General features: G+C 45.6%; 1 protein-coding gene and 1 long non-coding RNA gene across 4 annotated transcripts in view; one reads left to right on the top strand and one right to left on the bottom strand.

Annotated features, from left to right (window-relative positions):
• The window catches only part of MCC (MCC regulator of Wnt signaling pathway), a 411,412-nt gene that overhangs the window by 118,284 nt on the left and 276,707 nt on the right, over positions 1–16,421 (bottom strand). The window lies entirely within an intron of this gene.
• Positions 7,494–14,212, top strand: LOC142829884 (uncharacterized). Its single transcript, XR_012904773.1, has 3 exons — positions 7,494–7,629; positions 12,300–12,388; positions 13,946–14,212. It is a non-coding gene; the product is annotated as an uncharacterized LOC142829884 (long non-coding RNA).

Raw genomic sequence — 16,421 nt, 5'->3', positions numbered from 1 at the left:
AGTGATAGGGAATAGCCAGCATGGGTTTGTGAAGAACAAGTCATGCCAAATTAATCTGATAGCTTTCTTTGATAGGATAACGAGCCTTGTGGATAAGGGAGAAGCGGTGGATGTCATATACCTAAACTTTAGTAAGGCATTTGATACAGTCTCGCATGATATTCTTATTGATAAACTAGGCAAATACATCTTAGATAGGGCCACGATAAGGTGGGTGCATAATTGGCTGGATAGCCGTCGTCAGAGAGTTGTTGTTAACGGTGCTAAATCCTGCTGGAAAGGGATAACAAGTGGAGTTCCTCAAGGGTCTGTTTTGGGACCCGTACTGTTCAATATCTTCATCAATGATGTAGATATTGGGATAGAGAGTACGCTTATTAAGTTTGCAGATGATACCAAACTGGGTGGGGTTGCAACTTCTTTGGAGGATAGGGACATAATTCAAAATGACCTTAGCAAGTTAGAGAAATGGTCAGAGGTAAACAGGATGAGGTTTAATAAAGAGAAATGCAAAGTGCTCCACTTAGGAAGGAACAATCAGTTCCATACATACAAGATGGGAAGCGACTGTCTAGGAAGGAGCAAGGCGGAAAGGGATCTAGGGGTCATAGTGGACCACAAGTTGAATATGAGTCAACAGTGTGATGCTGTTGCAAAAAAAGCAAATATGATTCTAGGTTGTATCAACAGGTGTGTTGTAAGCAAAACTCGTGAAGTCATTCTGCCGCTCTACTCTGCACTAGTTAGGCCTCAGCTGGAGTATTGTGTCCAGTTCTGGGCGCCACATTTCAAGAAAGATGTGGAGAAATTGGAAAGGGTACAGAGAAGAGCGACAAGAATGATTAAAGGTTTAGAGAACATGACCTATGAAGCCAGGCTTCATGAACTGGGCATGTTTAGTTTGGAAAAAAGAAGATTAAGGGGGGACATGATAGCGGTTTTCAAATATCTAAAAGGGTGTCACAAGGAGGAAGGAGAAAACATGTTCCTCTTGGTTTCTGAGGACAGGACAAGGAGTAATGGGCTTAAAGTGCAGCAGGGGAGGTTTAGATTGGACATTAGGAAAAAATTCCTAACTGTCAGGTTGGTCAAATATTGGAATAAATTGCCAAGGGAGGTGGTGGAATCTCCCTCTCTGGAGATATTTAAGAACAGGTTAGATAGACATCTGTCAGGGATGGTGTAGGTGAAGCTTGGTCCTGCCTTGAGGGTGGGGGGCTGGACTCGATGACCTCTCGAGGTCCCTTCCAGTCCTATTATTCTATGATTCTATGAAATATCTATGGCAGCCAATGGCAGAGTATTCCATCCCCTCTAGTTCTGGTCCTCAGAGCAGGGGAAAGCAAGATCAGGCACACAGGCCGCATGTGGTCTGCCAAGTCTTTTGATCCGGCCTGCCCCACCGAGACTCCATGGTAGGCAGCCCGCCTGCTGTAGCTCAAGTCTGTTCAAAATGTTGGACAGCCACGCGCCTCTTTCTTTTATTTTTTTTTATTTTGGGGGGAAGAAACAGCCAATGGGTGCTACATTGATTGGCTGGCGGAAGGAAGGGGACAGACAGCACACAAAATCTCTCCCCTCCCCACCAGGGGTGCTCTGTGCAATGTGTTACATAGAGGGAACCTCAACTGTTTTGAGCAGCCTGGGGCTGTAGCAGGCAGGCAACCTGCCTCTGGGTCTCTGTTGGGTTGAGTCAGGAGTCACCTTAGTAAGGGCCTCCCGAACAAAGCCTGCCTCTAATACCCCATCTCTTCCTGCTTCCCAACTCTGCGCCCCAGGTCACCACCAGTGTTCCCTGTAAACTGCCCAGCAGCACAGCTTCACAGTTGATTCATCAGCCCTGCCCAGTCAGAGGCTCAGAGCATGCAGCTGACTGACTGGGTGGGGCTGATTAATCACCTGTGAAGCTGTGCTGCTGCAAAGTTTAGAGGGAACATTGGTTACCACCCTCTCCTGCTTCAAGTCACCACCCAAACCCTCTGCCTCCCTCCCAGACCCGGATTCCCTCCTACATCCTCCCCCAGGCCAGAATCCTCTGCACACCCTGCACCTCAATCCCCTGCCCCAGGTCACCACCCAAACCCTGTGCACCTCTTCTCCCAGACCCTGCATCCCCGCTTACACCTCTACCCCAGGTCAAAATCCACTCCTGCATCCATACCCTCTTCCTGTATCCAAATCCCCAGCTCCAGCCCATAACCCACTCCTTCACCCAAACTCCCTCTCAAACCTCACACCCTCTCCTGCACTCCAAACCCCTACCCCAAGCTCTCTTCTCCACCCAGCCTCTATAACAGACCCCGCACCCCTTCCATAGAAAATTGCAGCCCTTGACCACTTACCAAAAATCTTGGAATGGCCCCCTCATCCAAAATTATTGCCCACCCATGCCGTAGATGGTGACAACTTACTATTGCTATCAGTTACTCTGGTAGCTCAAGTGGCAGAGAGGTCTGTGTGGTAGAGCTAAAATTCTTGTAGACTAAAACAATGTGATCTTGTAGTTAAATACTATCATTATGCACATGCACTAGGAGGTTAAATAAGGCTGTGCAGGCAACCTTAAGTTTGCTATTTCCTAACTAAGTGTGTGACTTCATGTAGGCCTTGCATGAACAATGAAAGAATAGTAGTAAGGAAACGGGTTAACAATGAAAAAAGCATAAATTCATAAACAGCCTTGTAAATAACATGTCGTTAGTAGATAAAGAAATAGTAATAAGAGTAATGGGTGATAAGTTGCAGCTACAGGTCTACTTATTAGTACACTTTGCAGCTCATGATCTGTACAGGGATTGGTTCAAAAAATTAGCAGACCAACCATAAAGGGCAAGATGTATGGTGTTAAGTGTCTATATAAGCCAATTCATAATTATGTATGTTGGACGTGTGGTATTCCCTGAGCCCACCTCCTATGCTTGAGCCTGATCAACTCAAGTGTTCGATTGTATGACAATGAGGAACACCCAGTGATGAGTCCAGAGTTGAACTGATTTCTTGGATTCCAGAGGACTGGGCAAAGTGTTCTGGATAAGATGAGTAGAAAAATTCTTAAGCTTTGTCTACACTGCATGGTTTTTGCTCAAGAAGCCTTTTGTGCCAGAGTTCTTGCACAAAAATGCACCCAGACCTCAAAAGGCATCACAAAAGTGATGTGCTTTTGCAAGAGAGTGTCCACACTTCATGGATAATCTTGTCCAGGAAAGCTCTGATGGCCATTCACAGAATGGCCATCAGAGCACCTGTGCTTTTTCCCCCATAGGGGTTTCTTGTGCAAAAACTCCTCCGGAGCGTCCATACCTGTCTTTTTGCACAAGAGCTGTAGAGCAAAAAGGAGTTATTCCTCGTGGGGAGAGGAATAACTCTACCGGCAAAAGCCCTCTGTTTTGTCGATTTTCTTGCGCAACACACATGTTTTGAGGTGTGGATGCTCTGCTATTTTTTGCGCAAAAACCTTGTAGTGTAAACATAGCCTTAGAGAAAATCCCAGCATTGTGCAACCCTAATAATGTTTCTTTAAACACAATTTTGGTATGTGTGTACACACACACACACACACACACACACACACACACACACACACACACACACACACACACAAAGCCTAATTATGCTGTAGAAATTGGGTCCCTTCATGCAGTATGGAAATCTTCTTACTTGCCCAGTTGGACACAGGAGAATTGATTTTTCAAGCACTGGGTTACACTTTTTACACTATGCACTTTGGACACTCTTGCTATAGAAATGGTCACATCTATACATTTCTTATCTTATGACTTTTTTCCCTTAGTATTAGGTTATTGGCTGTTCTAATTAGTGCTCAAACAAAGTAATACCACACATACTTCTTTAAAAAAAAAAATCAGGGAAAAATCTTTAGTTTTTTACTAGCACTACTACTGAGTACAAGAAAGTGCATCTGTCTCACAAAACTATTTAACACATACCCCTCTCCCAAGCTACAATTCCCTAAATTGTATAAAATCAGTGTGTGTCAGCCAAGTAAATATCTCTTCCCCTTCGCACATAATTCTTCAATGACTACCAGCTGTGGTCCTAATTAAGTAACAGGCCAACAATGCTCACATACTGAATGGCAGCATAAAAAGACACTGTTCATTTCAAATTTTACATTTAAACTCCCCAGGCTTCCTTATCAGTGTTAACATCTAAGAGTACCAATATTGAAAGCATATTACATATTTCACCATTTATACTGTTTACTTTTTAGATGTAATTCACTGTGACCAACAAAAATAGTTTCATATTTCTTAGTCAATTTGTATCACAATGCTGCAAAGTTATGATTGTTCTAAATTTCTATTAATACTAGTTTAAAAAACATATGTTTATTATTCTGTAAAACCTTATATTTATTATTCTGTTTATAAAACTTAAATTTTGGGCTTCCTTTAACCAAAGAACCCCCCTTTCCCTTATAAAATTTAATTTTATTGACACTTTAGTATCATACAAAGCCAAATGTATACCAAATAAGGAAGGAAAAACCCCAAGATACTGAAGTGCTCTGCTAGAAAATATTACATCAAGCCAAAACAGGACACAAGGTTGAACACCTATTAGCAGGGCTGGACAATCTATGTAATCTAATCGCCCGTGGCGAGTAGATTACAACCCGGAAGAGCCGGGTTTAGGCAATCTGCGCATGCGCAGATGACCGGACAGCACAGCTGGCGAGCGGGGCTCGCTGCGGCTCAGTGAGCCCTGCCTATTAGAACTTACATACACGTTCATATTGTGGGTCTGCATCTAGGGATGGTAAAGGTTAACTGTAAGCATATACCTTACCGGAATGCTTACTGGCTAACTAGAAGGTCCTCACCCATGGTGACCCTTATCACCTGGGGCTACTGCCAAAGCTACCCCCGCTGCTTGAGGCCACAGATGGAGCTGCCCCTGCCATGTGGGGCAACAGCAAGTTGGCAGTTAACCTGTGAAATAAATCTTTTAACTGGTTAACTATTCTGGGTGGTTTTTACATCCCCAGCATTTACTTCACATTGCTTAATGTAAGAGGAAACAGTCACAGTAAACAAGCAGTTTGTCATATTCAATGGCAGGAATCAGCTTCTCTCCATCTCCACAATGATTCATATCTTTAAAAACTGCTGTACTGGAAGCAAGGGCTGTGGAAGGAAAGTTGAAATTCTCATGATTTTGAGAAAGATCACTGCTAATTTTGCTCCCCTTAAAATCCAGCCAGCTCACTGGCAGTCTCGCAGGTCCACAAACACAAGTTTCAGCACAGTACTGTATCAGGGTCGAGGCTACAAATTAAAATTCTAGTTAGGAAAAAAAGGAGAAGCAGTGAGTGGAGTTCCCAAGTGCTCTTAAATCCCAATGTTCAAGTGCTCTATAGACAGAGGTAATACATCATATAAACCAGGGGTAGAGAACCTTTTTTGGGTAGGGGGGGGCCAGAAACACACAGGAAAAAAAAAAATCAGTCAGGGTCCACACACAAGTGAGAAGCAAACACACACCCTCGCTGACATGGCCCCCTAACTGAGAAGACAATACATCCCACATTCCCTTCCCACCCCAGAGCGTAGGGGGACCCAGCCTATTAGATCTTGTGAGCTCCAGCGCCACAGTGGGTGGGGTAGCAGAGGGGTTGGAGTGCCACTGTGGACTTCCCAATGCTGGGGAAAGCCTTGAGACTTGGGGCCCAGACCCAGGCAAAATGAGGGCTGGGCTGCATGCGGCTCCCAGGGCCTGAGGTTCCCCACTCCTAATATAAACAAAACATTTAACATTTTTGACCTTTAGTCACACACAGACTAAACTTGCTCTGACTGACTATGTCATGTCCTGTTTCAGTGCAAGAGATTTCGACAGTGTTTTCAACCTCAGATCTATACCTCTCAACATTTAAAAGGAACAAGTTCTAATAGTTTAGCCTCCAAATTGTAAGCTTTATTTGAATGGTGTTACAGGACAGTTTTTCCATTACAGGTAGTCCCCGAGTTACGCGGATCCGACTTATGTTGGATCCGCAGTTACGAATGGGGATTTTCTCGCCCCGGAGGACTCGAGCGGCGGGACACCTGGTCCCGCCGCCCGCCTCCTCCGGGGCGAGAAAAGCTGCTCCCCGTCTCCCTGGTCTGCTGCGGGAGCCAGCAGACCAGGGAGACGCTGAGCAAAGCCGCGCAGGACCCGGGCCAGACCCACGGCGCTTCCAGCTGATCTGGAAGCGGCCGCGGGTCCGGCCCCGGGTCCTGCGCCGCTTTGCTCAGCGCCTCCCTAGTCTGCAGACCAGGGAGACGCTGAGCAAAGCCGCACAGGACCCGGGCCTGATCTGGAAGCGCCCCGGGTCCGGCCCCGGGTCCTCCGCGGCTTTGCTCCGCGTCTCCCTGGTCTGCTGAGGGGGGGGGGGGAACGCAGCTAGTGCCCCCCCCCCCCCAGCAGACCAGGGAGATGTGGAGCAAAGCCCGGGGCCTGTGGTCGAGCAGGTGGGGCGCTGCCGGTTGGTCCCGCAGCACCGCTCCTTGGCGCTACTGGACCAACCCGGCAGCACCCCAGCTGCTCAGCCCCAGGAGTCCTGATTCAGCCGCTGCTGATCAGTTTCAGCAGTGGCTGAATCAGGACGCCTGGGGCAGAGCAGCTAGGGTGCTGCTGGGTTGGTCCAGTAGCGCCGAGGAGCGGCCACGCTACTGGACCAACCCAGCAGCACCCAAGCTGCTCTACCCCAGGCGTCCCCAAGTTAGCCGCTGCTGAAACTGACCAGCGGCTGACTACAGGAAGCCGGAGGCAGAGTTGCTCTGCCCCAGGCTTCCTGGAATCAGCTGCTGATTAGTTTCAGCAGCAGCTGACTTGGGGACGCCTGGGGTTCTTAAGTTGAATCTGTATGTAAGTCAGAACTGGTGTCCAGATTCAGCGGCTGAATCTGGATGCCAGTTCCGACTTACATACAGATTCAACTTAAGAACAAACCTACAGTCCCTATCTTGTACGTAACCCGGGGACTGCCTGTATACATTTGAAAAGTATCTAGTGGATCCTGATCCACACTGAGGCCTAGATACTCCTGCAACATCTAGAAGCAGCAGCATTCATCATCCAAGTGAAAATGGTCAGTATAAACGCATGTTTTTTCTACAGTTTCTCTTGTCTTCCCTTTCCTTATTACTGTCTGTAACATATACTTGCCCATCTTTTCTCAGACTGCTGTTTTAGGCAGAGACTGAGTTTCACACTCTGCTTGTGTAATACTTAGCAAAACATAGCCACAATGGGGCCTCTAGAAGCGGCTATAATTCAAATTATAAACAAGCAGCAGCTGAAAAGATAAAACGGACAAAAAGGATAAATGGTAAAAAACATTTGTATTTTTAGAATCTTCAGTTTAAATAATCCAAGTAATTATCTTTACAGTGTCCCTTTAAGAGAAACTGATTTTCTATAAATAAAAGACAATTTATTACTCAAGAAATTTATAGTTGTGATTTTTTTGGTATCCAGGAGTTGCAGAATATGAAAACTGGAGACCTAGAGAGAAGAGAATGGAGGCAGTCAAGTGGGATTATACTGCTTTCTCACTGGTAAACAATGACAGCGAAGGCAGCATCACTGATATACAGGACTGAAATCTCACACTTAATGCTCAAGGTGGGCTGCATCTTAATGATACAAAATTAGAAAACATATTAAAGACACAGCAGTTTATGATGATTAAGTCTGTATAATCAGACATTGTGAATCTTTTAGTGTGCAGTAAATACTGATTTGAGTCCTCAGGCTGTAACTCCCAGGGAGAATTATATGAGCACAAAAAAAAAAAAAAAGTTCTCTGACAAGGCCTTCATTGTTCATAAATTTTTAAACTGATCCAATTTAGTAGGTGTTGGCTTCTCCTATTGAACAGAAACTAGTGCATTTAATGCACCCAATCAATACAAAACAGTAAGCAAGGCCAATGTATTTTACAACAACAAATGAAAAGGTTCAGAAGACCCCTTGCTTTTTTCTCAGTGAGTGCTCAAGGAAAGCAAAATTCTTCCTGTGAATTAAGAATTAGAGGCAGAGGATAAATGTGCTATACTGTACATTTTACAATTAGAAGCCATGGTTCATTTTAAATGTGATTACATATGCACAAGCACGTGACTCACGCCTACAAAAACCACACACAATGCTCTTCTATTCTTCCAATCAGCTCTGTGCTTAAGTGCCTGAAGGGTAATGTACAGGACTCTCATAAGTTTCAATGTGCCACTAGCTCACGAGAATGGAGCAAGAAAGCTGGGAGATCTACCATAATTTCAGATCTACTATCCTCTCTTCAGGCTGGTAGGCTCCTAGCTACACAATGACTCTTCTGCCTGCCAAGGTCCAGGAAGAACAGAGCATTCCTTCCCCCCTATTAAATTGTTGCCAACTTTAAAAGTAACAATTTTGTTGCATATGTGCAAGGCATCTGCTGGCTCCATGTAAATCTAACTCTGTGCGCCAAGCCTGGACTGAAAGTGTTTAAGTGGCAGTATTCACCATTGAAAAGGTGGTTTCTGTGAATGTAGTACAGGCAGTCCCCGGGTTACGTACAAGATAGGGACTGTAGGTTTGTTCTTAAGTTGAATCTGTATGCAAGTCAGAACTTGTGTCCAGATTCAGCCGCTGCTGAAACTGACCGCCAGTTCTGACTTACATACAGATTCAACTTAAGAACCCCAAGCTTCTCCAAGTCAGCTGCTGCTGAAACTGATGAGCGCTGATTCCAGGAAGCCTGGGGCAGAGCAACTCTGCCTCGGGCTTCCTGTAGTCAGCGCTGGTCAGTTTCAGCAGCGGCTGACTTGGGGACGCCTGGGGCAGAGCAACTGGGGTGCTGCTGGGTTGCTCCAGTAGCACCCGTCGGCGCTACTGGACCAACCCAGCAGCACCCCAGCTGCTCTGCCCCAGGCGTCCTGATTCAGCCACTGCTGAAACTGACCAGCAGCGGCTGAATCAGGACCTGGGGCAGAGCAGCTGGGATGCTGCCGGGTTGGTCCAGTAGTGCCCAGAGCGGGTGCTGCAGGACCAATCCGCAGCGCCCTAGCTGCTCTGCTCCAGGGTCCAAAACAAAAGCCTGGTCTGCTGCGGGGGGGGCACACTATCCGCGCCCCCCCCCCCCCCCCAGCAGACCAGGGACACGGGGAGCAGAGCAGCAGCAGCAGCAGGGTGCCGCGCCTCTGAGGCTTTGCTCTGGCAAAGTCTCAAGAGGCGCGGGACCCCTCCCCCCCGCGGCTGCGGCTTCAGTCCCGGTGCCTGTGGTCTGCTGGGGACCGTCCCCAGCAGACCACAGGCACCGGGACCCAAGCGGCAGCAGCAGGCGGGTTCCCGCGCTTCTGAGGCTTTGCCAGTGCAAAGCCTAAGAAGCGCGGGGAACCGCCGCTGCTGCTGCTTGAGACCCGGTGCCTGTGGTCTGCTGGGGACGGTCCCCAGCAGACCACAGGCACCGGGTCTCAAGCGGCAGCAGCAGCGGTTCCCTGCTCTGGCAAAGCCTCAGAAGCGCGGGAACCCGCCCGGTGCCTCTGGTCTCCAGCAGACCAGGGGCACCGGAACAGCTTACCAATGGGGCTCTCTCGCCCCGGAGCTCGCAGGTAGCAATCCGCTACCTCGACCTCCGGGGCGAGAAAGCCCCGTTTGTAAGTGCGGATCCGACATAAGTCGGATCCACATAAGTCGGGGACTGCCTGTATACTGGTTCCTTAGTATAGGGGAAAACTGCAACATGTTAAATATTACTCTGAGATTACTGCTGGCAGATATCTGCTTATTAATGGTGACCACAGCACATCATAACTTAGAGAGTTAATGTGATCTAGAACAGAGGTTCTCAAGCTGGGGAGGAGGAAGAGATATGAATTTTTTTTTTTTTTTTTTTAAAGGGGAAAGTGGGGGAAGGAAAGCACACTGCACACATTTTACCCACAGCAAGGAATAACTAGCAACACTGACTCCTCCTGACATCATATCTCCTAAGATGGAACTGCACATTTTAAGGATGTTAAAATGTGGTTAATTGACTAATTGATGGAATTTCCACCGACTAGTTAATAGACACTTCCGCATTCCTCCTTTGAAACCTACAAGAGCCCCAGCTGTATGCAGAACTCCGCATTCAGCCCAGGGCCAGCGGGAAGTCCCGCTGACTCCAGGCTGCATGCAGGTGCCTGCTTTGAAATGCACAAGGGTCCCCAGCAGGTGTTCTTGTGCATTTCAAAGCCATGGAGGAAAGGGGCAGCAGGGGACACTCAGTCCCCGCTGACCCTGGGCTCCATGCTATGGACTCCCCTACCCCTTTGAATTGCACAGCTGTGCAGCGGCTGCCACCTCTGTGCAATTCAGAGGGGAGGCAGGGGAGCTCGGGCTCAGCTGGGGAGTCCCCAGCTGACCCTGGGTTCAACGGCAGCTGCTCCTTTGAATCACACAGAGGTGGCATTTTAAAGGGGCAGCCCGCTGCACATTCCCACCTCAGGCCCCACCGCTCCCCACCTCTTTCTGCCCTTGCTCTGCCCCTACTCAATCCCCTTCTGCTAAGCCAGGGGTGGGTAATTATTTTTGACCAGGGGCCACTTCCGCGTGGCTTCAGGTGGAAAGGGCTAGGCCAGGACACTTCCTGCTTCCCCACCCACAGACCCCTGATTGGTCTGGGGGTGGGGGAACATGCAAAGTCTTTGTACTGCCCGCTAAGAGAGCCGCCAGCTGTTCTGAACAGCTGTCACTTCCCTCTAGGTAGCCATGCCCCTGGAGGTAGGAGACTGTGTGCGCTCCCCACTGCTGCCTCTAGGTCAATCAATCAGGGCCTGGGGAGGGGGAGCACGTGAAGTATCTTGCTCCCTGCCCCCACCCTGCAAGGGAACACCACACTGGAGTCAACCACCAGCTGACTGGCCTGGAGGTGTGGGGAGCACACAAAGTCTCCTCCCACCCTGCAAGGAGCATGTGGTGCTTAGAAGCGCCACACCCCACGCAGGGTAGGAAGAGACTTTGCACGCTTTCCCCCACCCCAGCCAACCAGGGCTTGGGGGCAGGGGAGCATGTATGAAGTTTCTTCCTTCCCTGCCAGGAGCATGTGGCACTTCTAAGCATCGCACACTCCTTTCAGGGTAAGAGGAGACTTTGCGTGCTTCCTGCTTCCTTGGCCTGGGGATAGGAAGAGTGGCAGGGCCTCCCCAGGCAGAATCAACTCTCTTGGCAGGCCAGATCCAGCCAGTGGAGGCCCTTTTGCCCACCCCTAAGCACTGCCCCTGCCCCAATCCTTACCATAGCTCCCTCCCCCAAGCAATGCAACTTGGGGGATTACTGAGGAGAAGAGGGATCTGGCAGACAGCATGGTTCAGCCTCCCACTGCACTCACCAAAGCACAGGACTCTTACATTAATCCATTTGCTACAACACAGTGAGTACATTTAATTGTAAGCATTCATCACAATCTCAGTTTTGCTCGTTACCTTGGGTTGTTGGCTCTGAATCAATGCCTCACTTTTTTAAAATATTTAGTTAAAAAAATCACGCTTTTTTATAGTCAGTATACGTACTTGTATGGCTGAGGAGCATACACTAATACAGACACAAAAAGGGGGAGGTGATCAAATATGTTTTAGAACCCCTGATAAAGAACAAGAACCAACCTGGGAGAGACCAGCCCTTGACTTCTAATCCAGACTTAATTTACCTCAGGTTATAAAGACTTCATTGTCTCTGCCCTAACTTCCCCATTAGTAAAAATGTGGATAGAGAATACCTACTTGCCTGTCAAGAGGTGAGGTAAACAGTTAATGACTTCTTGTTTGCACAGTGTTCAAAACATATTGTTTGCATTGTGCTTTGTGAACTACTACTCTCTGAAAGTATTATTAGCTTTATTAGATCTGCAGATACGCAGGTTTAAAAATATTTAAGGATTACTGAAAACAAAATTCACACAACAAAGACAGATGGGATGTCAATCTGGACTGGATAAAAATGGAGCCACTGATGTTGAAAACAGGAAGTCTTCACTGTGCGTGTGATAAGTAAGTTGTATGGGTGCTGACACCTGGTAAGTTCCAGGATGAGTTTTAGCAAATACAGACTTCTGTTGACTTTGCCACTGAAAGCCACGATCTATAGCCTGTTAGAGTGAATACCATGAACTACAAAAAACATTGTCAATGTTAATTCATTTCAGCAAAAACCACTAGGAGTCCAGTGACACCTTAAAGACTAACATTTATTTGGACATAAGCTTTGAAAGTGGGTTCTAGCTCAAATAAATGTCAGGCTTTGAAGTGTTAGAGGACTCCTTGTTACTTTTATAGAAAACAAATACAAGAATGCCCAGAAGATAATGAACGTGATGCCAATATTTAAAAAGGGCTCTAGAGGTGATCCTGGCCATTACAGACCGGTAAGTCTAACCGTCAGTACGGGGCAAATTAGTTGAAACTATAGTAAAGAATAAAATTGTCAGACACACAGATGAATAGAATTTGTTCTGCAAAGGGAAATCATGCCTTAGTAATCTACTAGAGTTCTTTAAGCAGGTCAAGATGTGGACAAGGGGGATCCAGTGGATATTCCAGAAAACCTTTGACAAGGTCCCTCACCAAAAGCTCTTAAGTAAAGGAAGCTGTCATTGGATAAGAGGGAAGGTCCTTTCATGGACGGATAACTGGTTAAAAGACAGGAAACAAAGGGTAGGAATAAATGGCAGGTTTTCAGAATGGAGAAAGGTAACTAGCGTTATCCCCCAAGGGTATCTCCTGGGACCAATCCTATTCAATTTATTTATAAATAATCTAGAGAAAGGGGTAAACACTGAGGTGGCAAAATTTGCAGATGATACCAAACTGCTTAAGATAGTTAAAGACCAAAGCAGACTGTGAAGAGTTTCAAAAAGATCTCACAAAACTAAGTGATTGGGCAACAAAATGGCAAATGAAATTTAATGTTGATAAATGTAAAGTAATACACATTAGAAAAAAATAATCCCAACTATACATACAATATGATGGGGACTAATTTAGCTACAACTATTCAAGAGAGATTTTGGAGTCATTGTGGAGAGTTCTCTGAAAACATCCACTCAGTGTGCAGCACCAGTCAACAAAGCAAACAGACTGTTAGGAATCATTAAAGAAGCATTGAAAATAAGACAGAATATCATATTGGTTCTATATAAAACAATGGTACACCCGCATTTTGAATACTGCGTACAGATGCAGTCGCCTAATCTCAAAAGAGATATCTTGGCATTGGAAAAGGTTCAGAAAAGGGCAACAAAAATTGTTAGGGGTTTGGATCAGATCCCATATGAAGAGAGATTAAAAAGACTGGGACTTTTCAGCTAAGAAAAGAGGAGACTAAGGCGAGCGGTGGGGGGAGAAGGAGTGTTAGAGGCCTATAATATTATGACTAGTGTGGAAAAAATGAATAAGGAAAAGCTATTTACTTGCTCTCATAATATAAGAATTAGGGGTCACCAAACAACATTAATTAGTAGCAGGTTTAAAAACACATAAAAGGAAGCTTTTCTTCATGCAGTGCACACAGTCAACCTGTGGAACTCCTTGCCAGAGGACGTTGAGAAGACTAGGACTTTAATAGGGTTCCCCCCCTCCAAAAAAAAAAAAAAAAAAGCTAGATAAATTCATACAAGTTAGATCCATAACTATTAGCCAGGATGGGTAGGAATGGTGTCTTTAGCCTGTTTGTCTGGAAATGGAGGACAGGAGAGGGATCACATGATGATTACATGTTGTGTTCACTTCCCCTGGGACATCTGGCATTGGACACTGTCGGAAGACAGGATACTGGGCTAGGTGGACCTTTGGTCTGAACCAGTATGGCTGTTCTTATGTTCTTAAGAATGCCCTATGGAAACCTATCCAACTATGTAATAGTGTAGTATAATCTGTCATTTTATTCATTTTGAAATAATTGTTTCTTACAATTTTTAAACCAGTGACATGTCAAACAAACCACAGATGCGTCAGGATCTGGATGAGAAATGTGCAGACTGTATCTTCATATAGTAAAAAAAGTACTCCATGATGTCATTAAAACTTTGTATTATCTGGACATAACCAATTACCACCTGATCACCTTAATTATTTGCTGTTTCCTTTTCCCTACCTCCATCTCTTGATCTGCCTTGTCTCTCTTAAAAATGTAAGCTCTTCAGGGCAAGCACTGTGTTTTCTTTTCCATTTTACAACATCTAGCATATTATAGGCACTACAAATAACTAATATATTCTCTCTGATCAAGATGTTCAAATAAAAATACATCTCCACTCCAAAAATCCCAGCAAGTGTCCATGCTACATTTCTACAGAACAAATCTGAAATCCCAGGAAGTTTATGAGGCATGGCAGTGAAGATGGTGTTGATTACAGAGACATGCAAAATGTAGTTGGAATACCATTTAGGAATTGAAGTGATGGCAAGAGGACAATAAATGATGGTTAAAACATTTGGGTAGCTTATCCTGCTTCCCTTCAAAGAGGATACAAACTGCCTGTCAAAAATGGCTAAAAACAAGACTTACCAATATGGGAAAAGCAGTTTGCAATGTGAACTAGTATGCAGAATTGTGCGAGACACGTCACTGGTATAATAAAAAGAACATTGACACAAAGATTCCTTTCATTGGTATTTTTAGTTTTAAATTTAGAGATTTTAGTGTTTAGAATTTTGTCATTTATCTGCATTTTATAGTGAAATGCACATAAAAGACTATAACAGTACATCCACCTTGCCTTCTCCCCAGCCCAAATCCCGCTCTGCATGTGTGTGCAGGGATTGGGAAAATGGGGATAAGGCTTCAGAAGGGAGGACACTAGTCCATGCTCGTGTTTGATTACCTTGAACATTAATACACAGCTGGACAGGACATTAAAGTAAACAGCAAGTATTTAAGACAAATTGCAGCTAGGATACATACAACTTAGTCACAACTGAGGGAAACATTTTGAAAACCAAAAAGTCCATCATAAAAGTAGGGATTTTTTTAAAAAACAATTTCTTTTATGATCTGCAGTTTGTGTGTAGCCATTTGTTGTATGTAAAAATCGCGACATTTGCGTTGTTATTCACATTTCAGCAGTTTTACAAGAGGCTACAGAATTTCTTGCCCATCAACGTTCGTTTAAAGTGATTGACATATAAACGAATAGCTCTCTCAACAGTTTTCATTCTTTTACACTTATTTTCAATAGCTGTTTTTCTACCCGATACTCTGCAAAGATGCATTTTACCGCCCAAGTGGTAAGATGAATGTAATCAAAGTCCATTTCAGCAAGTGCACTGACAAGGCTGGAATGGAAAATCCTACAAGAGCAATCACTGTCTAGAATTAAAAAGAGGACGGCTCAACATTCCCTAAAACAATATGTTGTATAATCTCTAGGGCATAAACCTGAAATACCACAGCCAATTGCCCTTGTAAGTAATTATCTTAGGAAAAGCCAAAAATCACTCAAAAATGCTTCCATTATTATTGATGCAGGTTTCTAGAAAAACATCCCAATAAATAATTGTTTTATGTTAGACCCCAAAGGCGCAAAAACTGCTACTACAGGTAGGGCTTCCATGGTCCGGCACCGTCAGGGCCTGAGTGGTCCTGAACCACAAAGTTTGCTGGACCATGGAAGGTCAAGGCTTCCCTCCTGGCTGTTGGCCCTGATCCCCCACTGGCTCCACTGCCCCTAGCCTTGCCAGGGCTGTGCTCCCACTTAGGGACAGAGTTGTGCTTTCCTGTGCTAGGAGCGCCAGGCCCCACTGCCTCCAGCCTGGCTGAGGCTGTGCTTCCCGCTCTGCTTGGGCTGCCCTCCCAGGTGCCAGCTCCGCTGCCTGTGGCCTGGGCAGGCTTATGCTCCCTGACACCAGCCTCAGCTGGGGCTAGTACTCTCCACCATGCTTACCCACTGTGGCCAGGGCTACACTCTCCACCACCAGGCTAGCCCCTGCACCTGGCCAGCCATGGATGTTGTCGGACCCGAGAGGCCCATATTTTAGAGGTTTAACCTGTAATGACTTATGAAACACACAGGCTGTGACTTTCCAGTTGAAGTAATTAGGTCATATTAGGCATTCCATAGTCATTTCATATGGTTTTTTCGATATTAAACAAATGGCATGCCAAAACAAGCCAGGATGGAGCCAGCCAAATTGTAGCAAAACAAAGAATTTATTATGCATGTGTGCTCTTTGAACACATCTTCTGCAGATTTTTTGAATCAAAGCAATCTGTTCATGGTACTTTTAAAATAACATTTTAGAAAAAAAAAATATCACTTTTCCATGCACATTAACATTTTCTAATACATTTAATATGCCTGTGAATCTTCCTAAAAATACTTTGAAATAATTCCAGACTACTCTTGCTGATCTAGTCATAGTAGGTAGAGATTAGAAAAAAAATACTACACAGCAAAATCC

This window comes from Pelodiscus sinensis, chromosome 6 (assembly GCF_049634645.1).
Source record: "Pelodiscus sinensis isolate JC-2024 chromosome 6, ASM4963464v1, whole genome shotgun sequence".
Lineage (NCBI taxonomy): Eukaryota > Metazoa > Chordata > Testudines > Trionychidae > Pelodiscus > Pelodiscus sinensis.
The sequence above is the reverse complement of the archived record's forward strand: the minus strand, read 5'-3'. Positions and strand labels throughout refer to the sequence as shown.